At 39.9% G+C, this 26,548-nt stretch overlaps 2 pseudogenes; both read left to right on the top strand.

Moving 5' to 3' along the window:
- Nucleotides 1-7,231: 7,231 nt before the first annotated feature.
- Nucleotides 7,232-8,480, top strand: LOC113836415 (annotated as a pseudogene).
- An 8,996-nt stretch (nucleotides 8,481-17,476) lies between these two features.
- LOC100773547 lies at nucleotides 17,477-18,457 on the top strand (annotated as a pseudogene).
- Nucleotides 18,458-26,548: the final 8,091 nt, after the last annotated feature.

Below are 26,548 nucleotides of genomic sequence, written 5' to 3'. Positions count from 1 at the left end.
CTTTGTGCTAAATAAGAGACCTTTACACTGAGATTCAGAGGGGTCAGTGATCAAATACTACCCGTAGCACCAAGGAGTTTAAAGCAAACCCTTCATTCTCACCTGCCTTTTTAATGTGAGTTCATTTTTCATATTTATCACACATGAGAAGAATATGAGAATGGCAAAAATAAGTATCTATCAATCGATGTGTAATAGAAACGCACAGAGTCGTCAGTCTAGTTTCTTCACTCAATAACAAGTAAATGCATACATACATACTTTCATAGATACACTTTATATGTTTGTGTATAGATGGGTATCCATGGTATATCAGGCACATATATCCAGATACATCAACCTTAAAAAGACATGATCAGTAGTCTTTCATAGTTTCCTCTCTTGTTAAACCTACCATCCACTTAAGATTTCCAGGCTAGTTGTGGATATTTTCCCAGATAAACTAGAATGTGCTACAGGGATCACTGTCAGCTATCTTTAGGATTTAGTTGTTCATTTGCATTCATGTATCCACACTCACAAATAGCAGCTATTTATTTATATAATATTTTAAAGTGTTTGCTCCTATTTTTACATGGTACTTTAAGTGATTGTAGTCAAGTGAACCTTTTACAGACATTCTTCATTACATGGTTGATTTAAAGGGACATTTATAGGTTGGTCTGGAGAGATGGCTCAGCAAGTAACAGGACTTGCTGCCAATTCTCAAGTCTTGAGTGCGATACTCAAAACCCACATAGTGGAAGGAGAACTGTAGTGAGATAGCAAGTCCCGAGAATCTTATTCTGTGCCTCCATAGAGAACCGACTCCTTTAAATTGTTCTCTGACTTCTGACATCACTCCATAGGATATGTATGCATGCATACACATACACTCAATTAAACACTTAAATCAATTAAATATTTCAATGGATTTATAATTGGAAACCCTAAATTAATTATTCACACTAGTAAAGAGGTCAAGGTAAAAAAAATAGAAACAATTTTGAACTCACTCCCTAATAACAAAATACATATGTGGCTTGGTGGGTAAAAGCATAAGCATGAGTACCTAAATTGAATACCTAGGATCTACAGAAAGAGCTAAATATGACTGTGTAAGAACTCATGACACTGTGAAATGGTGTGTCTGGGAGGTTTACTAGGGCTAGCTCTCAATATTCAGAGAGAACCTGTCTCAATGGAATAAATGAGAGGGTGGTTGTTATTAAGGTAAGATAAGTGATCTTATCCTAGTAGCTAAGAATACTTGACATTCTCCTCTGGCCAACAGGAGCTCACACACCCATATACACATGTGCATACACCACACACAAAAGCATACAAAATTAATGCTGATCATTGAATATCAATTCAAATACATGTGTGTGTCTGCATGCGTTTATACACATTAGTGTGCATTTCTCTAGTATGTGACTGGATTCAAAGAAGTACCTTGGTAACCCATACATTGAACATTAGTATCTGTCTTAGTTAGGGTTTCTGTTGCTGTGAGGATACACCTTGACCACAGAAACTCTTACAAAGAAAAACATTTCATTGGGGCTGGCTTATAGTTTCAGAGGTTTAGTCCATTATTGGGATGGAGAGTAGCATTGGAGCATGCTGGAGAAGGGGCGAAATATTCTACATCTTGATCTACAGTTAGCAGAAGGAGGATGTGTTACACTGCCCAGACTTGAGTTTGTGAGACCTCAAAGCCCACACCTAGTGACACATGCGCTCTGAAAAAGTCAGACCTATTCCAATAAGCCCAACCCCTCCTAATAGTGCCACTATCTATGAGCCAAGCATAGCCATAACTATTTAAACCACTCGCTGACCCCCATAGGCTTGTTGCCATATCATAATGCAGAAATGGGTTCAGTCCAACTACAAAAGTCCTCATAGTCTATAACAGTCTCAAAAATGTTTAAAACCAAAGTGCAAAGTCTCTTCTGAGATTCATGCAATCTCTTAGCTACGATCCCCTATAAAATCAAAAACAAAAAGCAGATGACATACTTCCAACATATAATGGCACAGAGTGTACATTCTTATCCCATAAGGTAGCAAAGGTAGCACGGTGCAGAAATTCTGGACCAAACCAACACCAAAAACCACTGGGCAAACTTAAAGGTCTGCATCTCCATGTCTGATATCAAAATGCTCTTCAAATCTCCAATCCCTTTCATCTTTGCTGACTTCAGCATACTTATCTCTCTTGAATTGTTGTCACTTTCTGATAGCAGCTTTCCTCAGTAGGTATCCCATGACACTGGAATCTCCAAAATTTTGGGATCTCCTAGGCAATACTCATAGCTTCACATAATGGCCTCTCTGGGCCTCCATGCAGGAACACCCCTGAAATACACCTGACCTCAGCAGCTTTGTGGAGGCTGATAGCATCACCCCTTTCTTTTATCCTTTACTCTAAAGCCAGAACCACATGTCTCAAGTTGCAGTGTTCTGCCACTTGCTGGGGCTAGAACATGGCCCCTTGTTTAATTACATTTTCACTAACTTTGCTGTCCTAGAACTTGCTCTGTAGATTGGGCTTGCCTCAGACTCAGAGATCCCACTGCCTCTTCCTCTGGAGTGCTGAAGCTAAAGGTGTACACCACCATACCTGGCTCCAAATTTTTCTTTAATCCCTTTTCACAAGTTGAATGCTTAGCTAGGTGAGTTCTTTCCATGTCTCCATTCTCCTTTATTCCATTTAGCATCAAGCATTTTCTTAATCTTTTTATTTACTTGAGCAGAGAGCTTAGCTCCATTACATTTTCTTCTCAAATTGTATATTTGGTATCTTACCCTACTCAGCTTGCTCCTTTTTATTATGGGTCTTCACAAGTATGGCTGTTAATAACCATTTGGCACAGTCTATACTAGACTATTTTGGGATTTCCTTTGCCAATGCAATGAATCCAAAACTATTCACTTTAGCCTTAGGCAGACCTTTCAGACAAGGACAGAAAAGCAGCCATATTCTTAGCAAAAATATCATAAGAACAGTCTCTAGGCCACATACTAAAATTCTCCTCTGAACCCTCAGGCCTCCCACAGCTCAAATTACTCTCAGCACCAGTATCTTCCATCTTCCTACTAGTATAGCCCATTTAGCCCCAGTTAAACATTCCACTGCTTTCCTAATTCAAAGTCTCCAAAGCTACATTCTTCTAAACAAAAGCATAGTGACGCCTATTACAGCAATACCGCAGTCCCTGGTATCAACTTCTATATTAGTTAGGATTTCTATCCTTCTGAAGAGACACCATGACCATAGCAACTCTTAAAAAGGAAAATGCTTAATTGGATCTGGTTTACAATCTCAGAGGTTTAATCCATTATTGTCATGGCAAGAAGCATGACTGCATGTAGACAGACATGATGCTAGAGAAGGAGCTTAGAGTTTTACATCTTATCCACAGGAAGCAGAAGACTGTGTCACACTGGCCAGAATTGAGCTTCTGGTACCTCAAAACCTGCCACCAGTGACTCACTTCCTCCAACAAGGCCACACCTGTTCCATCAAGGCCATACTTCCTAATACTACCATTCCCTATGACCAATCATTCAAACACATGAGTTGATGGGGTTCATTCCTATCCAAACCACCACAGTATCTATTGTTTTCAGATACTGTAATCAATGGTTTTCCTTTGGGGGGCAGTGGAGGGTATATTAGATTATGGGCTTCTCCATTTAGATGTCAGAGCATCATTGTTAGCCTGCCTGTCACCTTCACCTGCGTGTGCTAGGTTCTGTGATCTTCTAAGTAAATGAATCCAAATGTAGGCTCCCTAGAGCTCAAATTCTAAAGGGAGAACCCAAATTTGAACAAGGAATTACATTTCACACTGAAAACTGACTCCAGGCCACTACAAGGTCCATGTTTGCAGAGCTTCTTTTTCTTTCAGCCGCAGGAGAACTCATTTCATTTTGTTGGCAGAGTTTTGTTTTCCTTCTTATTTCTGCAATATGTTCTTTGCTTCCTAGATTTGAAAGTGACATCTACTGTCTCCTTGAGATTCTCTCCTGGCTAGTCTTCCTGGAGCCTCTGTCTATTTGTTTTGTACTAGTAAAGGCACAATACAGACAGATGTCAAGTCCATCCCACACATGCCTTCTACTTGTCTTTAGCCCTCTTGGACTATATCTTCTCTTCTAGTACTTCTGGGGTAGAATCTACTTTAGATGAAGCCCCAAGTTACTTCCCTAGCTTATTCCCCAACTAGACTGCCTTCATCAGAATGTCCTCTGAAATCTGACAGTGGCAAATCCCACTTCTATCTCTGCAGAATAGGGCATGGAAAAATGAGAATTTGCATCTTTCCCAGAAGATTGAGAGTGCTATAAGAGAAAACAATGGAAGTAAATATATACAGTTACTAAGGTACAATAGAACATATTATTATTCATAGTCAATTTAGTTACATATACGAATGTGTGTGTGATAGTACAAAACTTAAAAAAAAAACTGGTGACAGTCCCTTATAAGCACCTGTGGTTATTCATCAACAGTGAGCATTCATTCATGCCTGGCCTGATTGGGCCTCTAGACTCAAGTGAACAAAACTTTTCTAAAATTCTGTAGCTATGTTGCAGCAATATATTTGTATGTTAATGATAGGGATCATTTCAGTCATCCATTCTCTAATTATAAATCGTTAACTTTCTTTGGAGAACTTTTACTTCAAAAAGATTATTTTTTTCTCTGGAAGTCTCTATCTTAAGCCTGTGGCAGCAGGACATTCAGTGTTTTTAACTTCTTATTCTCTTTCACCAGATTTGTTCTGCCTCTCCTAAGTTCAGTCTTGCGTCATTCAGAAAAAATCATTTAAATAGCTTTCACTTCAAAGTGCTTCCGCAACAGTAATGTTTTTCCCTTAACAATGAATGAGGTCTGCTCAGATTAGCATAGAATCCAGCTAGTTCTTTTTCTATGATCAAGGACGCTTTTATTTTCTACCTGTATCTGGAGGTTCAGAATTTACCAGCTGGAAACATTTTCTCTCAAAACAACAATGTTGAAGTCTACAGGGGTGGAGGTTACAAAGAAACATGTAGAGCTTCTTCAGAAAAGCTTACGTTATATCCAGACCTTGATTCCCCTGTGTGTTCTGTTCTGTTCTGGAGATGACAAAAGCTTTTACAGAAAGGTAGCCTTGCATGATGGGAGGGCTGCAAAGCCATAACCCTCAGGTTAAAAGAGGCCTACAAGTGGAAGAATACAGTCGCAATTCTTTGAAAGACTGTTCAAATTTTGCTTCACAACTCAGAATAAAGATCAATTATTCTAGATAAACAGATAAAAGGGATGCTGGACTTCTCCTGGACAGGAAAACAGAGGAAGTTTTCATCAAGCAGCTGTCTTTTAAGGCAGTCCAAAGTTATCTGCAGCTTCCGTTATCTGTGCCTCTCAAGTCTTGACTTGACTTAAACCAGTAAGATACAATCCAAGTGATACTGACTTATCCTGAAGTTGGGTGATAAGCAATCTGGCATCTTTTTGCTAGGATGCTTACACCGAAGGAGATAGACTCAGTAAACAGCATCTCATGTGAGACTGAAGAAATTATTATAAGGCCTGAGGCTCAGTAGGTAGGAATGCTTGTTGTGCACACAAAGGATCTGAATTTGAAGCAACAGTATACAAGCTGACATACACACAAACACACAACAACAACAAAAGAGCATAGTAGCACATATCTGCAACCAGTACTTGGGTTGGGCATGAGACTTGTTGACTGCCAGCTTACTTGAAAAATGACAACTCCCAGTTTCTGTGACAAAAGACTTGATGTGAACAACTTAAGAAAGGAAGGATTTACTTTGGTTTACAATTTCATAGGTTTCCATCCATGGTCACCAGCTCATGGTTCCTTTCCTGTGATGAGATGAGCACCAGGGCAGAAAGGACAAAGATAGGCAAAAGTAGCCATGAAGTCCAGAGAGAAAAATGGGACCATAGGACCAAGTTAAAACATCATCCAAAGAATAGTCTGTAAGACAGACTTCCTCCACCCAGAACTCATCTTCTAAAGCTTTTACCAGCTAACCAAAAGGAGCACGAGCTAAGGACTAGGTGTTTAACATTCGAGCCTATGAGGGCCATTAAATATCCAAGCCATATGATTTATGCCTGTATTAGCTACACTGTCACTCAAAACTGGAAATGAGTTACTCATAAGCTCATCTCTCTCTCTCTTGCAAGTAAATTTGAGCAAAGTAGCACCTTTCTTCTTTGAAAGCTTTAGAGACTTGGGGTTCATTTGCCTTATTATTGTCATTTTAAATATAAAGCTCTCATCTCTGAGCTTACAATGGCTGCTGTAGCTCCATCTACCACAGCCAAGTCCTCTCATACAGAAAAATAGAGAAATGAATAAAGAAAATATGTTGCTTCCATTTAGATGAAGAGTGAAAAATTACACATACAATCTATTATCTCACTATATTTGAGTCATGTCTTAGGGTTTCTGTTGCTGTGAAGAGACACTATGACCATGACAACTCTTGCGATGGAAAAAACATTTATTTGGAGTAGCTGCCTCTATTCTCTGCATTTTGACCAGTTTTGAGTTTCTGTGTTAATCAACATCTACTGCACACACACACACACACACACACACAAAAAAAAAAAAAAAAAAAAAAAAAAAAAAAAAAAACACTTCTCTGGCAATGCCTGAAAACTGCACAAATATATGTACAGGGAGATAGGAACTTAGAGGGCAACTTTACATTATGTCCATTTGGCAGAATAATAGTAATAGGTTCTCTATTGGGGGGCTGTGACCTCCCCAACAATGGATTCTTGGCTTAATTAACAGTGTCAGGCACTTATTTCCTTCTATGGAATCAGCCTTAAATCCAACCAGAAAGCTTTGATTGCACTCTTAACGTTGATGCAATTATTGTATTCATGGTAACATCTTGCCATTTTGGTCATTATTAGAGTTCCCAGGGTTCAGGTAAAACTGTTGATTGACTCCCCTCACTGCCATCAACCTACATAGCACCTTATATACATATCTTCAAACTAAAGTTCAGTCAGTGTTAGAGATCTTCAAATATATGTGCTATAAAATTTTTCTTCAAAATAGCTGGAGCAGCCGCAGCCTGCGCCTCTCCCGCCGCCCGCCTCCACCGGCCCCAGGGGTTTCTTTCCTTCTTCCTCCTCCTCCCCCGCCTCCTCCGCCAGCTAGCGGCCCCCTCGCCTTCCCGCCCGCCCCTATTGTTCCGCCCCCGGCTTCCTGCCCTTTCCCTTCTCTCCTGCTCCCCTTTTCCCCTCAGTCGACTCGCGCCTCCAGTTTTGGCTTTCACTCCCACCAGTGACCAAAGACTTGACCACTCCAAGTCCAGCTCCCTGTAACTACTAGACATGGACACCGGTGTGATTGAAGGTGGATTAAATGTCACTCTCACCATCAGGCTACTTATGCATGGAAAGGAAGTTGGCAGTATCATCGGAAAGAAAGGAGAATCCCTTAAGAAGATGCGAGAGGAAGAGTGGTGCACGGATCAACATCTCAGAAGGGAATTGTCCTGAGAGAATTATCACTTTGGCTGGCCCGACTAATGCCATCTTCAAAGCCTTTGCTATGATCATTGACAAACTGGAAGAGGGCATAAGCAGCTCTATGACCAATAGCACAGCTGCCAGTAGACCTCCCGTCACCTTACGGTTGGTGGTTCCTGCTAGTCAGTGTGGCTCTCTCATTGGGAAAGGTGGTTGCCAGATCAAGGAAATAAGAGAGAGTACAGGGGCTCAGGTCCAGGTGGCAGGGGATATGCTTCCCAACTCAACTGAGCGGGCAATCACTATTGCTGGCATTCCGCAATCCATCATTGAGTGTGTCAAACAGATCTGCATGGTCATGTTGGAGTCCCTCCCCCCCCCCAAGGGCGTGACCATCCCATACCGGCCCAAGCCCTCGAGTTCTCCAGTCATCTTTGCAGGTGGTCAGGACAGGTACAGCACAGGCAGCGACAGTGTGAGCTTTCCCCACACCACCCCTTCCATGTGCCTCAACCCTGACTTGGAGGGACCACCTCTAGAGGCCTGTACCATTCAAGGACAGTATGCCATTCCACAGCCAGATTTGACCAAGCTGCACCAGTTGGCAATGCAACCGTCTCATTTTCCCATGACCCATGGCAACACCAGATTCAGTACAGGTTTGGATGCATCTGCTCAAACTACTTCTCATGAACTCACCATTCCAAATGATTTGATTGGCTGCATAATCGGGCGTCAGGGCGCCAAAATCAATGAGATCCGTCAGATGTTTGGGGTGCAGATCAAAATTGCAAACCCAGTGGAAGGATCTACTGTTCGGCAGGTCACCATCACTGGGTCTGCTGCCAGCATTAGCCTGGCTCAGTACCCCTTATCAATGTCAGGCTTTCCTCGGAGACAGGTGGCATGGGGAGCAGCTAGAGTAGTGCAGGTTCATCCATGATCCCTTCCTGCTCTTCACCACCACCCATGATCCATCTGTGGAGTTTCTCAACAGTCAGCGATTCCAGGTTTTAAATAGTTTGTAAATTTTCAGTTTCTACACACTTTATCATCCACTCATGATTTTTTAATCCAAAGCGTTTCAATTCCTTTCTCTGTTCAGCAGTTATGCTGAGATATCCATATTTAGTTTTATAAGCTTCTCCCCCTTTTTTTTCCTTTTTTCGGATTTTTTTTTTTTGGCTCATGAATTTTTGTCGTGGAAATGTAAGAGTAGAATATTAATACATTTCAGTTTAGTTCTGTAATGTCAGGAATTTTTCAAAAAAAAAATTTAAAGATGGACTGGAGCTTTTTCTTTGTGAATAGAAACTGGATGGCACAGTGACTTATGTGAGTTTTATTCCTGTCTTGATGTTATTTTTATACCTTTAAACCTTCACAGAGCCCTGGTTGGGTTTGAATAGAATTAAGGTATTTTCTTCTGTTTTACCAAAAAAAAAAATCCTTCAAAATAAATAAAAGAAAAACACTTGTATTCATTTTCTTAAAAAAAAGAAAACATATGGACTGCAAAAGATCACCCCCAGAAAACAAGCACTTCAATTATCTTTCCTAGAAGATGATCAAATCCAAGGGGGAGGTTGTTTTATTTTTTTTTTCAACTAGATACTAAGTACTGAGTGCTTTTTCAACAGTTTGTAAGTGCATACAGGAGCAGGGAAGAGTAACGTAGGAAATCTGGAGTGTGATATGACCAAAGCATAATATATACACCCTCAGTAAAACCTAGTAATATGAGCAATTAATATGCATTAATAATGACACTTTTTAAATGACACTAGAACATGATAGCATATTTCTAATTTCTTATTGTACCTGAGAGTTCTTGCACTGTACTCTTACAGTACCTGTATTTCATGTCCTGAGACATAAAAAAAAAAAAAAATCTGTCAATTTTTTTCTTCATTATTTAAGAGTGTGGGATTTGAAGACACTTAATTTAGAACATCATGTCTAGTGAGCATTAGTAGTTATTACAGGTGAGTGGTTCAGGAAAGAAAACACAAGCATTCCTTTTCCAAGCTTCAAACATCATGTCACGAAATAAGCTGTAAAACAATTAAATGGGTGTTTGACACATTTGTATAAGCCTTGAGAATAAGTCAGATGACGAAGAAAATTTGCCTTCAGTACCCTTGAGATACTTAGTGTTGTTGAATAAAATGTATTTGATGCTAAGTTTTAGAGTGGTTTTAGAGTTGAAGACTTTTTTTTATCGTTCGCTTGTGTTAACTAAATTCTGAAATCTGAGTAATAAAATGTATATTATTAGGAATTTCAAGATGTAAAAATAGTGAGTAAATGCCTTGGAAAGATGTGCAAAGCATATGCTATCATTATTGCTGGCATGATGTCCCTTAGCATCATACTCCTTTCCTAATGTCAGGAACCCTAGGGTTATTTGTAAAGAGCCAAAATAATCCTCCCTTATACCTGGAAACCACTCCTTGGGTACTTAGAGAAATTTGAAAGTTTTGGCAAATTCTGTCTGCATATACTATTAAATAACATCATTTTGCACATGAATACCCCCTAATCTCTTTAGAAGACCTACTATAAATTAAGACAATAGTATACTAAAATTTGCTTGATAAACCAGCTGAAATTAAGGGACCCTGCCTGATATGCTGTATTGTTCCAATTATTATATGCTTGTGACTTCTCTGGAGGACTAAGCTGTTTGATTTTATGGGTGCATGTGCCATGTTTCTCCTCCCTATGTGTTTTCATTCATGGTTCTCTTCCCCAGGTGTTATTCTTACTGCATCAAGGAACATCTCATTTGTTACTAGAAAGAAAATCCTAATGAAACAAGAGATTTAATATCTTCATCTTTTTAGTAAACCTTTTTCTACTTTTAATATTTTTTATTTTAGAAGCAATCTTATTTTATATATCGATTCCCCCATTCCCTTGCCCTCCCATCCTCCCACACTCCCCACCAACTCCCTCAACCCACCCCCACCCTCTCCCCAAGGACAGTGGGGTCTTCCACAGGGGATCATCAAAGTCTGTCACATCATTTGGGGGAGGGCCTAGGCCCTCTTTCGTGTATCTGGGCTGCAATAGTATCCCTCCATAGGGAATGGGCACCCAAAGTCCATTTGTGCACTAGGGATAAACACTGGGTCCACTGTTAGAGGTCCTATAAACTGCCCAGGGCTCCTAGGTGGTACCCACATTTAGAGGGCTTGGTTCAGTCCAATGCTGGTTCCCCAGCTTTACAACTAGGGTCTCTGTGCATTCACTAGATCGGGTCACCTGTTCTATGGGTTTCTCCAGCATGGTCTTGGCTCCTTTGCTCGTCCCTCCTCACTTCCTACAACTGGGGAATAAGGCTCAGCGTTCAGCTGTGGGTGCCTACTTCTGCTTTGATCGGCTACTGGCTGACGGCTCTAGGATGGCAACCAAGGTAGTCATCAATCTCATTATAGGGGAAGGGCATCAAAAGCAGTCTCTCCACCACTGCTTGGATTCTTAGTTGGGGTCAACATTTTCCTAGTGTCAGACCTCTCTGTAAACCTATACTGACTCCCTCTATCAACGAACCTCCTTTCTTGCTCTCCTCTATTCCTCCCTTGTCTCAGTCTTCCTAATCCCTCTTGTTCTCCTCCCCCTTGTCACTTTCTCTTTTTCCTACCTCCCTCCTCCCACACCCCATGTTCCCAATTTGATCAGTGGTTCTTGTCCCCTTCTCCTTCTTTGGGGGACCATGTGTTTTTCTCTTGGGGTCTTCCTCGTTTCCTAGTTTCTCTGGTGGTGTGGATTGTAGGTTGGTAGTCCTTTTCTCTGTCTAAAATCCACATATGAGTGAGTACATACCATGCTTGTCTTTCTGTGACTGGGTTACCTCACTCAGCATGTTTTCTTCCAGTTCCATCCATTTGCCTGTGAATTTCAAGATTTCATTGTGTTTTTTTTTTTTTTCTGCTGAGTAATACTCCATTGTGTAAATGTACCACACTTTCTCCATCCATTAAGGGATATCTAGGTTCCTTCCAGGTTCTGGTTATTACAAACAATGCTGCTATGAACATAGAATTTCCTACATGCATACTGTACTTGCATCATGTCTAACTTTTCCTCTCTTCTCTTCAACTCCTCCCATGTTTTCACATTTCTTCTCCAAATTGTGACTTTTTCCATTAATATTGCAAGGCATCTCTCATCCAAATTAGCATGTCAACTGGTGATGTAATTATTCAGGTCTTGTTTAGTTAATCCTATCTTTGAGATTTCATAGGTACAACTTCCCTGTCATGTACAGAAGACACTATACAGCAGCAGTCACCCTGGTACTCTGCCTCTAACATTCTTTCCACCCATTTCTTCTGTGATGTTTCCTAAACCTTAGGCATAGGGGTCAAAGTTTAGTTGTGTGTTGACTGAGGTTAGACACCCTGTGTTTCTATTGTTCTCTGTATTTGGCCAGTTGGGTTTTTCTGTCACCATCTCCACCAACTGTATAAAGAAGTTTCTTTGATGAGGGGTTAAGATCTACACCTGTCTGTGGGTATAAGGCTAAATATTGAGAGCAGAGCTATAAATGATGCTGGTTTAAGAAAGTAACAGTACTAGACTCTTCTCCAGGATTAATAACCTTACTAGCCATGGGTGATTGGCTAGGTTTACAGTACCCAGTATGAATACCCTCCTATTGAGCTGACCATAAGTACAATTACATATCTGTTGGTTATTCCCTAGTTATCAGAACTTCTATTGCATTATCAGTGATATCTTGGCAGACTGGTCATTGATGTAGCCCACAAAACTCACAGCTTGGTAGGACTGTTCATTGCTTTTTCTCTCTAGGAAACCTGCATCGAACGATCAGATGCTATGAGAGCCAGTTCTCAGGAAGGAAGTTCCAGATTAATTACAGCTCAATTCTTCCAAGTTCTGTGTTAGTATACTTATCTTGTAGATTAAAGAATTAAAATGAAGGAAACTTAAGGGTTTGTCTGAAATTTCTAGTATCTTTGAGACTTAAGGGCAGGAATGTAAAGCAAACCATAGCAGTATTATGATGCACAGGGTGTCAAAACATTAGGAGTAGAAGACTAAAGGCTCATCTGACAAATGTTGCTTTGTTTTGGTGTGTGTGTATGTGTGTGATGTAGGTCCGTGTATGTGTCATAATGTGTATGCTAAACCAGAGGGATGTTGGATGTCCAACTCTTTTGTTCTCTACATGATTTTTTTTTATGATAGGTCTTTCACTGAACCTAGAACTTATCTCACTAGAATGGCTGCTCATCAAGCCCCAGGGTTATGCTTGCGTCCTCCCCTCCCCCAACACTGGATTTAAAGAATGGAGCATAGATACACATACTGTCTTGTATATATGTGCTGAAAATGGAATTTGGGTCCTTTATCTTGTCCAGCACTAAACCAAAGTAATCTCTTCCTGGCTTTTGATTAACTCACAATAGTGAATTGCAATCAATTGGTATCTGCATTTTGGAGAGGAAATTCATATCACCAGCCCTATTCCTCCCTCAAGTCACAGCTAAACTGTCAACCTTCAGAGCATCCTTAGGTCCTACCACTAACATGCTCCCATAACTACATCACCTCCCCTCCTTCCTTCATCATATGTACTATACTCAGAAATATTTACTTGTCCATTCTTCTCTGGAACCCCAAAGTGAAACAAGCAAGTGTCTAATGTATCTCTCCCACCAGTTGTCTATCAGAGAAGATAGTGAGTAACTGAGTGTGTGCAGCCAATTTCCCACTGCAGTCAGAAGGTAAGAGGACAATGCAGTTCCACGATGGATTGTGAAGACTACTGCATAGGACTAACTGGCACAGGACAAAAATCTAATGGGATGTGAGCAACTGAGAAAAGGTGACACATAGTCTGGGAGGGTGTTGCACATGCAGATTACAGGCAGTAGTGTTTGTGCCAGACACTGGTGAACTGAGTTCTTCCTGAGTCCACCCATGGAGGTTGTATGCAACACAATCTTTGCTTAGGCTGAAATTTAAAAATATATCTGCAAAACCCAAGGAGTTTTCTCAAAGTTTGAGAACACCCTCGATATGTCTCCTCCTTCTTTACCACCTTTACCACCTTTTTGTCAAGACCACAGACGTTACTAGAACCAGTTGAAGAAGTCTGGTTGGTCTGAAATCATCTGTATTAAGACTTCTCTATGGTGCTTCTCCATAGTAACTGGTACAACTACCTGGTGTGGTCAGCATTAAAAAGGGGGTCTAGAGAAATCTTTAAGGGTAGCACACCAGAATCGGTGCAGAAAGTTACTCTAGGCACCAGAGAAGAGATTTGCATAGCCTCCCGCCCCACCCGGAAAGATTTCAGGTTTTAAAAGTTACCCTAGATGACAGGGTGTTTGCCAGGGGAGGTTTCTGTGCCCCTCTCTTCTCCGGGAGATGAAAGACTGCACATACGGTGCCTAAACATAAGCCAAAGTTCTGCTAAGTATCTAAACCAGGGGGCAGACACATCTGTTTTGCCGTTTCCAACTGAAAGCATTCTCCGTGCCAACTTTCTTAAATGGGTAAACTAAGCCTGTGGCAGAGTAGAGAGGTAACAATTTGTACATAGCTGAGGGCGAGTGAGACTCTGGATTGTTGCAAAGAGGTAAACAATCCAATGCTGTGCAGTACGTGGGAGAGCCACAGCATGGGAGCCATGGAAAGAGTGCGGCTGGGATCCAGACCAGATTTAGAATCCAAAATTGCACAGTTCCTGGAGACAGGGTTCCCTTGCCTACTGGGGGAATTACATTAACATACCCCACACATCCTATGGAAACAAGCTGAGCTGTGCTGTGGCTACAAACACTGTGCTTTTTCTTACTGGTATCCAATGAGTAGGGCTGAGATGATGTTGTAATGAAGAGAAGTGTTTGCCCCATCAGAGGAAGTATCCTGTTTCCAGGTGTTCTTTTTGATGGGATTATGCTAGAAGGAAGCTTTGGTGAGAATTTACTGAAATCTCTAGGTGCCTTTTTTCTTTCTTTCTTTTCTTCTGTTTTTGTGAAGAGTTCCTCAGTATCCCCATTCATTAATCTATCCATATGATTTCTGAAAGAACTGTGATGCTTCAGAACACCCACGAATGTTCGACACAGTTGATTATATAGGTATTTGATTCAAACTAAGCCTGTGTTTCTGGCCCAGCTTGTCTTAAAACTCAGTCTCATTGTTGTAGTATTGTGTTTTCTCCCCAGGCCTGAGATGACCATCAGTCACCATTCAGTAGACATGTCTTTGTCCCCATGACCATAGTAGTGAAATAAGAATAATACAATTACATCTAGGTCCGTAGTTGATGGGGAATGTACTGTGTATGTTTATCTTCTTGATTGTTAAATAAAATACTGTTTGGCCAATGAGACAGCAATTAGACGGGACTAGGAGTCAAAGAAGATTCTGGGAAATGTAGTAGAGAAGTGGTGATCCAGACAGGAAGTGACATAGCAAGGAGACTCATATTTAAGGGAAGGAGAAACAGGAAGTATCCCTCTTTTCCCCTCCGCTACTGCTCCAGCGGCATGATGTGATCCACCAGCAAGGAGGGACGCCAATAAGGCATCCGATAAGATAAGTCTTATACAATATATAGGTTTATGATAGTTAAGACTGAGCTAACAGATGAGAATCCTAGTCATTGGCCAAGCAGCATTGTACCTAATACAAGTTTCTGTGTATTCATTTGGGCCCTAACTCAGGCAGGAGCCTGGCGGCTGGTGTAAGGCTGGTGTAAAGCTCACACGTGGTGGTGGGGCTCAGGAGGCTTTTGGCAGAAAGATTTATCGTAACACGTAGAAATGGTAATATGCCCATTACTTCCCAGTCGAAAGGCAGTGTTACAAGACTCTCAGCTATTAATCCTTCCTACTCCCCACCTGAACATGATCTGGGCAGATAGTAGATTATACAAGATGTAGAAGATAACTTAAGACAGGACTCTATGGCATAGCTTCACTGAGGTTATCAGAGTAGGACTTTTCCATGTTTGGGGATTCATGCTCATATTAGTAAGTCCAGGGACCTTACTGTTTCACTAAGATAGAGTTAGAGGAATTACTACTTTGATCTGTCAGTGTTGTCCCAAGAAAAAGAACACAAATGTATCCCATAACATGCAATAATCTGGGTTAACTAACTCTGATTGGGTTTATATCCTACTCAACATAAAGTTCTAAATAACAGAAGAGAAGGAGAGAGATGAATTAACACATAATAACCATCTTAAATAGGAAAAAACACCTAATGTGTTATTCAAATATCTCAGAAGATGTTTGGCAATGCTGAAATATATTTTGCAATTGTATAACATAAAGATGGTGTGTGATATGGATCTTACTTGTTGCTACATATCCAACAGTGTTCAGAGCAACCCTCATAATTAAAAAAAAAAAATCCAGCCTGAGCTGTCAATAGAACACTATTGAGAAATCATGTTTCTGAAAATGTTATTAATCTACTCAGTTAAAATGTATCCTTCCAATGTTCCTGAATCATTTATAATGTCCTATGCATCGAGTTAATGGCTAGATAGGATGGGCAAACATGACCTAGGAGAAAGAAAAACTGACCAACAATTTTCTTTCTCACAGCTCAGTGAGGGAGATACACAATATTGGGGGTGTGCATGATGGACTATAGCCATTCAGCAGAAATGTACATAACTCATTGAGTGGCATAGCATGGAGTAGCTTTGACTAAGACAAAGGAATAAAAATAATGTGTGCTATTTGTAAGAAAACAGAAAGTTTCCCAACTGCCAATCAATTTATTCTTTCATTTACCATCAATTCACACAATAAATATTTAACTAAGATAGAAAGCAGAGCACAGAAGCACATTCATATAACAAAGACATCTGTTCAACCATGTTCATAGCAGCATTATTTGTAATAGCCAGAAACTGGAAGCAGTCTAGATGCCCCTCAACTGAAGAATGGATATAGAAAATGTGGTACATTTACACAATGGAGTATTACTCAGCAGAAAAAAACAATGGAATCTTGAAATTTGCAGGAAAATGGATGGAACTAGAAGAAACCATTCTGAGTGAGGTAACCCAATCACAAAAAGACAAACATGATATGTACTCATGCATATGTGGACCTGATTTATGATACATAGTAGTGACCGTGCTTTATCAGAGCTGTTTTTAATGATGTTGCTCAGAATGGTTTCCTTCCAGATGATGCTTGAGAAGCTAATTTAAAAAAAAAATGTTGCCAGGTACCACAAGAGTAACAGAACTGTGCTGTTTTTCTGGGATTTTGTTTTTTACTTTTTTTTTTTTTAAATGGAGAGTGCTGGATGTCTCTACAATTTTGTTCAAATGACTACAGAACCTGGAAAAGCTGTTGCTGCTATTGATGCATAACATACTGCCATTATTGGTCTTTTTATATAAATATAAATATATATACATATATAATTTGAATTTTTGGAAACTTTAGCTGTGCTGTCAACTTTGGAAAAAAGGATCCCAGTTTACCGTGTTGAGTTGTCATTGCACAAAAAATTAACAGCCATATTGGTCTAGAAATGTTGAACTTAATTTTTTTCCATTTGTACAGGGGTAACGCACTGTATTAAATATGTAAAGTCTTAAAAAAAAGAAGGGATTTTGAGAGTCCATCCCACGTTAAGGGATGCTCTCTTGACCTGGACAAATGGGAAAGGGCCTAGGCCTGGCCCAGGATGATGTGGTAGACTTTGGGGAGCCCCTTTTGAGGGCTTTACCCTGCCTGGGGACTGGAGAGGGGATGGCTAGGGGCAGGTGGGATGTTGGGGGAGAGGAGGGAGATGGAGAAAGGATTGACATCTGAAGCAAGCTTGTTCCTAATTTGAACTAATAAAATAAAATCAAAAAATTATTTAAAAATATCAAAAAAAGAAAAGAAAGCAGAGCACAGCTTTTCTGCCTGTTGATGTGTTGGAGGAAGCAGCGCCAAAGGCTTTCGTTTTCCTGCTGTCATGTTTAAGTCGGAGTCACCCAAGGAGCTGGAGCAGTTGAGGAAGCTCTTCATTGGAGGGCTAAGCTTCGAAACAACAGAGGAGAGTCTGAGAAGCCATTTTGAGCAGTAGGGAACACTCACCGACTGTGTGGTAATGAGAGATCCAAACAACAAGCCATCCAGGGGCTTTGGGTTTATCGCATATGCCACTGTGGAAGTAGTAGATGCCGCTATGAATGCAAGACCACACAAGGTGGATGGAAGAGTTGTGGAACCTAAGAGAGTTGTTTCAAGAGAAGATTCTCAGAGACCAGGTGTCCACTTAACTGGGAAAAAGATTTTTGTTGGTGGTATTAAGGAGGACACTGAAGAACATCACCTGTGGGATTGTTTTGAACAGTATGGGAAAATGAAAGTGATTGAAATCATGACAGACAGAGGCAGTAGGGAAAAAAAAAAAAAAAGAGGGTTTGCTTTTGTCACCTTTGATGACCATGACTCTGTGGACAAGATTGTTATTCAGAAATACCATACTGTGAATGGCCACAAATGTGAAAGTGAGGAAAACACTGTCAAAGCAAAAGATGGCTAGTGCTTTGTCCAGCCAAAGAGGTGGAAGTGGTTCTGGAAACTTTGGTGGTGGTCATGGAGGTGTTTTGGCAGCAATGAAAACTTTGGTCAAGGGGGAAACTTCAGTGGCCGTGGTGGCCTTTGTGGTAGCCGTGGTGGTGGTGGTGGATATGGTGTCAGTGGGGATGGCTATAATGGATTTAGTATTGACAAAAGCAATTTTGAAGGTGGTGGAAGCTACAATAATATTGGCAATTTTAACAATCAATCTTCAGATTGTGGACCAATGAAGGGAGGAAACTTTGGAGGCAGAAGCTCAGGCTCTTATGGTGGTGGAGGCCAATACTTTGCTGAACCACGAAACCAAGGTGGCTATGGTGGTTCCAGCAGCAGCATAGGTGTCTATGGTGGCTATGGCAGGAGGTTCTAATTAACAGCCAGGAAACAAAGCTTAGCAGGAGAGGAGAGCCAGAGAAGTGACAGGGACGCTGCAGATTACAATAGATTTGAGAACTCAGCCAAGCACAGAGGTGGCAGGGCCTAGATACTACAAAGAAGACATGTGTTAGACAATACTCATGTATATGGGGGGAAAAAACTCCAGGACTGTATTTGTGACTAATTGTATAACAGGTTATTTTGGTTTCTGTTCTGTGGAAAGTTGTAAAGCATTCCAACAAAGAGTTTTACCATAGACCTTTTTCACCCATGCTGTAATAGTAATAGTCTAATCATGACACTGAATAAATGTGTCTCTTTTTTTCAGAAAAAAAAAAAAAAACATAACATAGTGGCTGAAAATACACTATGGACCTAGATGTGCCTGATGTGTGTCTTGTCTTGGTTTTGCTTCTCAGCTTCGTGATTCCTCTGACCAAGATTTTTAACTTCCCTGTGACTCCCTTCCCTCATCTGTAAAATAGGGATTAGAACTGGACCACTCCCCTGGGGTGGTAGGTAGCATCAGACTATAAGAAATCACTGTAGAGACAATTATTATTATTACCATTGTTCTTCAGTGCCAGGTGTTTGTTAGAAGCGGGAGATATGAAGGCAGAATCCTTGTCTACTGGTAAATACACAGGTCACCAAGAGGGTAAGGGAAGGTTGCTCTCACATTGCACAGCAAAGACACTGCACAAACGATGTCCTATGGCAGGATCATGTAGCTTTAAATGAGAGGGAAGCTGAAAGTATTGTTAATGCAAAACTACATGAAATATAACTATCCTACCAAAAATAGCTTAGACTAGATTACCTTGAGCAGTCTTAGAACATTTGCAAACAATAGTTGGCAAAGAAATCTAACACAAAGCCAATTTTATAATAAAATGTTGAATATCCATATAATTCATTAAATACCAATAACTGAAAGCTTCCAGTCTCACAGCACACTGGGCCTATCAGTTGTTCTGTCTGGTGACTTTGTGGCTCACTGGGAGAATCAGGTCACTGCTGCTACCCAGCAGTGAGACTTGTGCAGCATGCTTCTCTCCCTGGAAAAGATTAGAATTCAAATTATAGAGTTTATTTCACATGTGTATTTGTAAATTGAAATACTGTAAGTGAAGGGTTCTGTGTTTTAATAAACATAGATTAGATTAAGTCATTAGTCAATGCATTGAACACAGTGCTTCATCACACCAATGTGCACAGCACTCCATGTATCTCCTACATGGCAAGAGCTCTGATACAAATACCTTCAATCAGTTTCCCAGATCAGGAGAGCTTTAAACCACTGGATTAGATTGTTCATCTTGAGAGAGAAAAGGGTTATTACATATTGACTCATAAAGACTCCTGACAGGATGTGACACATATTATATCTGCTTATATTTTGTTGAAGGCAAATTATGTGACCACATACTTCAGTATATCCAAGAGGTATATTGTAAAGGGCCAAGTAAGATTGATAGCTGCCTAACCCACTCGTATAGGGCAAAGCAAACTTGATTCAGGATATTCAGCTATCTCAAGTTCTCTGTAGTTTCACTTTTAGCAGTTAGAGGACTCCACAGTAAACTGTGGTCTAAGGACATTCAACAAAATATCCCTTAAATGAACAGTACAAATGTTTAGTAGGTTACTCTTCCCCGTAGCATGATGAAATTTTGTGGATTCTGTTTCATCAAATCAGAACTTGAGTCAGAATTTTGCCCATTGTATCCATACTATATATGCTATCTGCCCATTAGTTACTTGGTGGCATTTCAGTAACTGGATAAAATATTTCACTAATAAAGTAATTGTGTTCAAATAAATGTGAGGAAAAAAGGTGGGCATATGTATGTGTTAGCATATCTGTGTATCTGCAGGTACACACATGTGTGCAGGTACGCTTGCATCTATGTATGCATGCATGTGGAGGCCAGAAGACAGCCTTATGTGTCATCAGTAGGAAGACTCCCCACCTCCTTGAAGACAGGATTTCTCACTGGCCTGGAGCACACCAATTAGAGTAGACTGGCTAGCCAGTAAATCTGAATCCTGTCTACAGTTTCCATGGGCTGGGCCTGCAAGTATGTGTCACCACATCTGGTATTTTTACACCAGTTGTAGAGGTTAAACCCAGGTTCTTTTGTTTTTTAAGCAAACACTTTAACAACTTAGCTATCTCCATATGCCCCAATAAGCCCAGATTTAAACAAGAGTAACAACACTGGAGAATGGAATATGGCAAAGAAAAACTGCAAAGCATTTTAAGAGAACAGGTGAGAGTTTTTCACTTGCCAAGAGTACGGATCATTTTCAGATTTTGCAGATTATCTATAATAGAACAAATCTATGCATTAAATTGCTAAGAAAGAAATGTAAATGCATGCCAGTTTTGCCATCCTACCTCCAAAGTCAAAAGTTAGCACTTCATTGTGTATTGTAACAAGTGTTTGGTTAGTATTTAAAGGGAATTAAAGTTTGTACCTGATGAATGAGATAAAATAGTGTACATAAATGTTTGTCATTATCCTCGATCATCCATGAGGCATTTGGAACATTGCCTGATAAGTAGGGTTTTAAAAACTCATAGGAAATAGGAATTAACCAGGTAAAGACTGGGATATGTGATTCAAGGAGAATCATTGTGAAAATTAGACGGGATCAAAAAGGAAGGTGGCAAGAAACTAGGGGATGTTGGCCAGGGCTGCCAGAACCTAGCGTACAACTGTGAAATCAGCTCAACAATGTCATCTTAAAGAAGTGATGGTCATAGAATATTTTTTGTAAATTAGATTTTCATTTTAGATATTAGAAGGATAGAATTAATTAAAATGGCTACACAGGAGGAAAATATACTGATGGGAGAATCTTGCTGTAACAAACAAGGAGCCAGGAAAGAAACAGGAAATGAGGAGTAGAGCAAAGCAAACATATATGGAGACATCTGGACGATAGACACAGGCAGATAGGATACCTGCCAGGTTTTTGATTTATCCACCGGTGTAGAGTGATTCCTTGTCCTAAATAGAAAATATAAAATAAAGAGTAGTACTGAGGAAAAACTATCAAGTTTTCACCTTAGAGACAGTGAGTAGGGAGAGTAAGTTGTCAAAACAGAAATGTCTCCCTAGCATTTGTTTATAGATATGACCCTTAAAAGAAAGTTCTCAAGAAAACGAGACTTGGGCATAGGAGCTGGGAGTTTATTAAAAATATGCATATCATAGTAGTCATCAGGCTGATGCATACATTATAAACTGAAGAAGCTACAAGATCCTCTAAAGAATACAAGTACTTTAGCAAATGAGACTTTAGCAAGTATGCTGAGAAAGAATGGGTGGGGAAAATCCAACAGACTGTGGTACCAAGAGTGTAAAGAGAAGAGAGTTTGTTTCAGGGAGTGAGTGGTCATTAGTCAGTGTTATTGGAAGATTCCAATAAAAACAGCTAATGGGCAGTTTCTGACAAGAAAATATTAATGGTTCATTGGCAAGAAATAGATTATTGAACATAATAATGATGAAGATGAGACATAGATCTGTATGAACAATCAAGAGGACCGAAATGGAGGGAGAGACTGTGGCTGTATCATCCAGGAAGTTTATGTGAGAGTAACAAGGTCAGAGAAAATGTTCATTGAATTAAGAGGGTAAAGGAGATATATAATACATTAGATCATAACATTAAATATGATCTGTTCTTGCCCTTTAGGAATTTAAAATCCAGTGGGAACCAGAACTTGAACCCACAAAGAAAAGCCAGGCAAAGGAACATTTGAGTTAAGAAGAAACAGTTACCACTGGTTAGTGGAGCTTTTTGCTTAACTTTGAATAGGACATGGAACCTCATATGGTCCCCAAATATGAAAAGAACTTAGAAACGTAAGATTGTTAATGAGAGGAAGAAAAATGGAGACAAAGGCCCCAAGTCTAGCACCATTTGAGGAACAGTGTTAGGATTCAGGCATCTGCACTGGCCTGTCCTTGGGGTTCTGAAAGTATATACCCTCAGCTGCAGCTGCTAGGAGCACCACCTCTGCACATTCACTATGTTCTGTTTTATAAAGGCCCTGCCCATCCCCCCTCCCCCCCCCTCTCTCTCTCTCTCTCTCTCTCTCTCTCTCTCTCTCTGCCTCTCTCTTCTCTTCTGCTGCTCCTGTCCCCCAGAGGCAGGTCGCCTCTCCACTTTCCCATTTTCCTATTCACTTTACCCCAATAAAAAACCCATCCACCCAAGCTCTGCAACATGGCATCTTTCTATCACATGCTGCTTTTTTGAATTGCAACAAAGAGAATGATAGATTTGGAAAGAACTAAGACATCACCTACTCCATATTTTTTAAGCGCTTCTTGGGAAACCCTAAAATTTCCAGGAACTGACCACCTATGAGATTCTATATGATGAGATGGTAACCTACTAACCTTTTCTAGATTAAGAGGCAATAATTGATGAGTGTCAGCTGCTTTTGTCAGTGGCACACAGTAACACCCATTTATTCTATGCTGTTATGTTCTGATGGCATCTGAACAATGGAGACAGGGACTGAAAATGCATATTTGCTCTATAATTCTTTTCAGAACGAGTTTTTAACTCTTGTCGTCTGTAGACGAAGTATTTTTTGTTCATAGAAAAAACTCCTTTTAATTTTTATTCTTATTCATTGTAATTTTGTAAATTAATTGGAAGGTTGTGTGAAGACAAATGATAACAGCATCACATGAACTAAGGCTTTCTTTGTCTTAACACAAATGAAGACTGTAAGTGTCTTACAGTCTCCCTTTCCTTTGAAAGTAACATGTCAGCCTGATTAACCTTATTGAGATGATGCCAGTTGCAGTAAACTTAATTATCATGTTAGCCTACAGCACAGAAATATCTTTCAGGAAGGTCCCCCACATCTGGGTTCACTATGATTCTGGCACAAATCAGAAGGAGTTTGATAGGGCAGGTGTTTAATTCTACCCATGGTAGACATGTGTGTGCCTCTTTAAGATAAATCACTCAATTGAGAGTAAGGTCCTAGAAAGTTTTTCTTACATGGCATTCAGTGATGAAAGAGTCAGATTCAAAATGCATACTACAAACTATGCATGTGTGTGTGTGTGTGTGTGTGAGAGAGAGAGAGAGAGAGAGAGAGAGAGAGAGAGAGAGGAGGAGAGTGGGAGACCTACCTACAAATAACTGTAAAATTGCCCAATATACAATAGCATAATGGAATGAACCATCATACCAGGTCAGAGGACAAGGACAGCAACTAAGTTTAATACTCTTTACAAAAGACAAAATCTTTGAGGTGTGTGAAGCTTTTGTTGTTGATATTGTTGTTTGTTTTTGTAAATCCTAACAAATTGTTTGGTGCTATGAAGTGTTTAGCTGCATAACAATGTTTTCCTCTGTGCTGTGCAACGGCAGATTCATAATTTCAGTGCTCTGAAATATCATTTCTGTTTGGTTTTGCTTTGTTTCTTCAGTGTTAGGTATCAACCATAGGGCCTTGCTTAAGACAGGCAGTCTTCTGCTTCTGAGCTATTACCTCTGCCCCTGTAGCTCTGCAGTCTTTGACTCCTTATGTTTTCTCCCATTCTTCAATGTCAGGTTCCCCTTGTAAGCAAGTGTCAGTGGCTTCCTGCTCACATTCATAGCAATCTGCTTCTCTTAATTGTCTACAAGCTGAGAAAGCTGATTTGGGTGATTATAACATACTTTTGAAGTTAAAAAATGTCTCTAAGAGAAGCCTTTGAAAAAATATTTGTGATTCAAATATTTAAATAGTACTGGTCCTTACAAACATTCATTTTGACCACTTGTGGATTTTTTCTTATGTTTATGAGGCATTCTAGATCACAGAAGGAACTAATAGTTTTTTGATGTGGATAGATTATCATGTTTGCTAAATCTTACTGAGGATTTTCTAGACAATTTCAAGGTTTTGTGTGTGTGTGTGTGTGTGTGTGTGTGTGTGTGTGTGTGTGTGTGTCTGTGTGTCTGTGTGTCTGTGTGTCTGTGTGTGTCTGTGTGTGTGCACACATATATTTAGTCATATCCTTGGTACATTTTGACAATACATATTTGTCAGACTTCTCAAAATAGACTTGTCACTCACCTCTAACACTATCTCAGTTATGACTTACTTTCCATGTACTCATCTAAGATAAACCCAGCTATCTTTAACTCCATTCTTACTGTCCTCTCAACAGACTGTGGACCACGAAACCTTGGTGATTCTATGGCTAAAATATTTTTCAAAGACTTAGCTTACAAAAAAAAAAAAAAACCACCCCTCTATTTATTACTAGGAGCAGGAACTTGTCACCTGTTCTGTGTGGTTGGTAAACAACCACACTTGATTTGGAGTCTCTCAACTTACCTCCATTAGTTCAGTTTGACATGGTGTTGCCTATGAAGGAAACCTGTTCTCTGCTAAGCAAGTAGGTTCAGGTTGGATCAGTAAGAGACTGACTTGAATTTGAGGTTTAAAAATATGCATTGTCATCATGTACTTAATGAGCATGCCTGAAGAGCCCACCAAAATTTTCTGGTGTCCCAGTTCTTTACTTTCCTGAATTCATGAACTTTTGATTACCAGTTTCTGAATGTATTACCCATGTTTCCAACAAACTGTGTAGGGGATGTTGTAGCCACGCCTGCTTAGGTGTGGTCAGGGTGATGTGGAGTGAGGGACGTTCAGGTGGCTGGTTTCACTTTTGGCTTGCTGTACGGACTGCTGCCCGCCAGCTGGCTAGGTTACTCTGTAAGGCTTTTTCCCTATTAAAATCCCTTGTATTTCTACCTGGCTCTCATGTTGGTAATTTCCCATGTTAAAACTGTACATGTACTTGTGTGTGTATTTTAGTCTGTATGTGTATACACTGACCATTTGTTTTTGTCTTGTATAACATTAGAATTTAACTAATTCCCTTACCTATCACACAGGCATGTTCTAGAATTCTTAGATTCTAGAACTATGAGAAATAGAATCATTTCTATAGCCTACCAATACCTCCATTCTTCAGCCATCTGTGGATTCTGTTTCCTAGTTCCATAATACCCTTGCTTTATTCATGGAAAATTTCAGTTCATCACCAAGCCCTAGATCAACCATGGAGGTATTTGTATTTCAGACTCTTCCTGGGTCTTTATACAAGGAAATATGCAACATTGTCTTTATGCACTAGGTTCATCTTTTTAACCATGTGGTATCATGGCCAGTGATTCACACGTACGACTCTTCCAGGAAATGCTGAGGTCTTCAAGGACATGCTGGCAAAGTTCAACAAATCCAAGTGTTTGCCAAATTGAATGAACTGACTCACATCTAGACAGAAAAGGATTCTCTACAAAAGGTGCATTTTACTTTTGCTTTCTACATTTCAAATTTCCAGTATTGCAATTCTTTTGAAAATTGTATCCCCATTAACATTTTATAGAGTTAAGACTTAATAAGTGTTGAGAAGTAGAAAGCAAAAAATAGTTGCCCCACTTCTTCCATGGTTCTCTGTCTCCCTGTTTTCCACTGACACATCACATTTCCATGCCATTTTTTCCTTCCTTCCAAGCTCCCATGGCCTCTATCTTTGCAGTAATATGCAATGACCTGTTATGCAATGGGATACCTTGTATAACAGATAGGATTTCCCTCCTCTCCTGAGACCATCTGGAGGAAGAAAAAAACATCTGATCCTTAATAAGACTGCTGATATAGGATTCAATCCCTCAGGAAATTCTGAAGATGGATGTAGTTTGGCTACTTCTGGTAAATCACTAACGAATTGCTTAACAGAAAGACAGGAAGAAAAATGCCAGGCTTTCTATCTACCTTCATGAAAAGATTGATCCAAAGTCCCATCTTGTAATTATTCAAGTGAATTAACTTTAATCAGAGAAAAAATGCTAATCAAAATTAAAGAATATAAAAAGAACTGCTTTTCTCATTGTATGGTTTACTGATTCCTGCCCGATTCTACCTGCTGCCTTGCTTCATCATGCAGAAAGTGGGTATTTCTTTGATATTATCTCTACCTAGTCTTAAAGTGAAAACAAAAATGATATATTTCACTTGGTTTCTTGTCCACTTTAGTTTAGCTTC

The sequence above is a fragment of the Cricetulus griseus genome, chromosome 6 (assembly GCF_003668045.3).
Source record: "Cricetulus griseus strain 17A/GY chromosome 6, alternate assembly CriGri-PICRH-1.0, whole genome shotgun sequence".
Classification (NCBI taxonomy): Eukaryota; Metazoa; Chordata; class Mammalia; order Rodentia; family Cricetidae; genus Cricetulus; species Cricetulus griseus.
The sequence above is the reverse complement of the archived record's forward strand: the minus strand, read 5'-3'. Positions and strand labels throughout refer to the sequence as shown.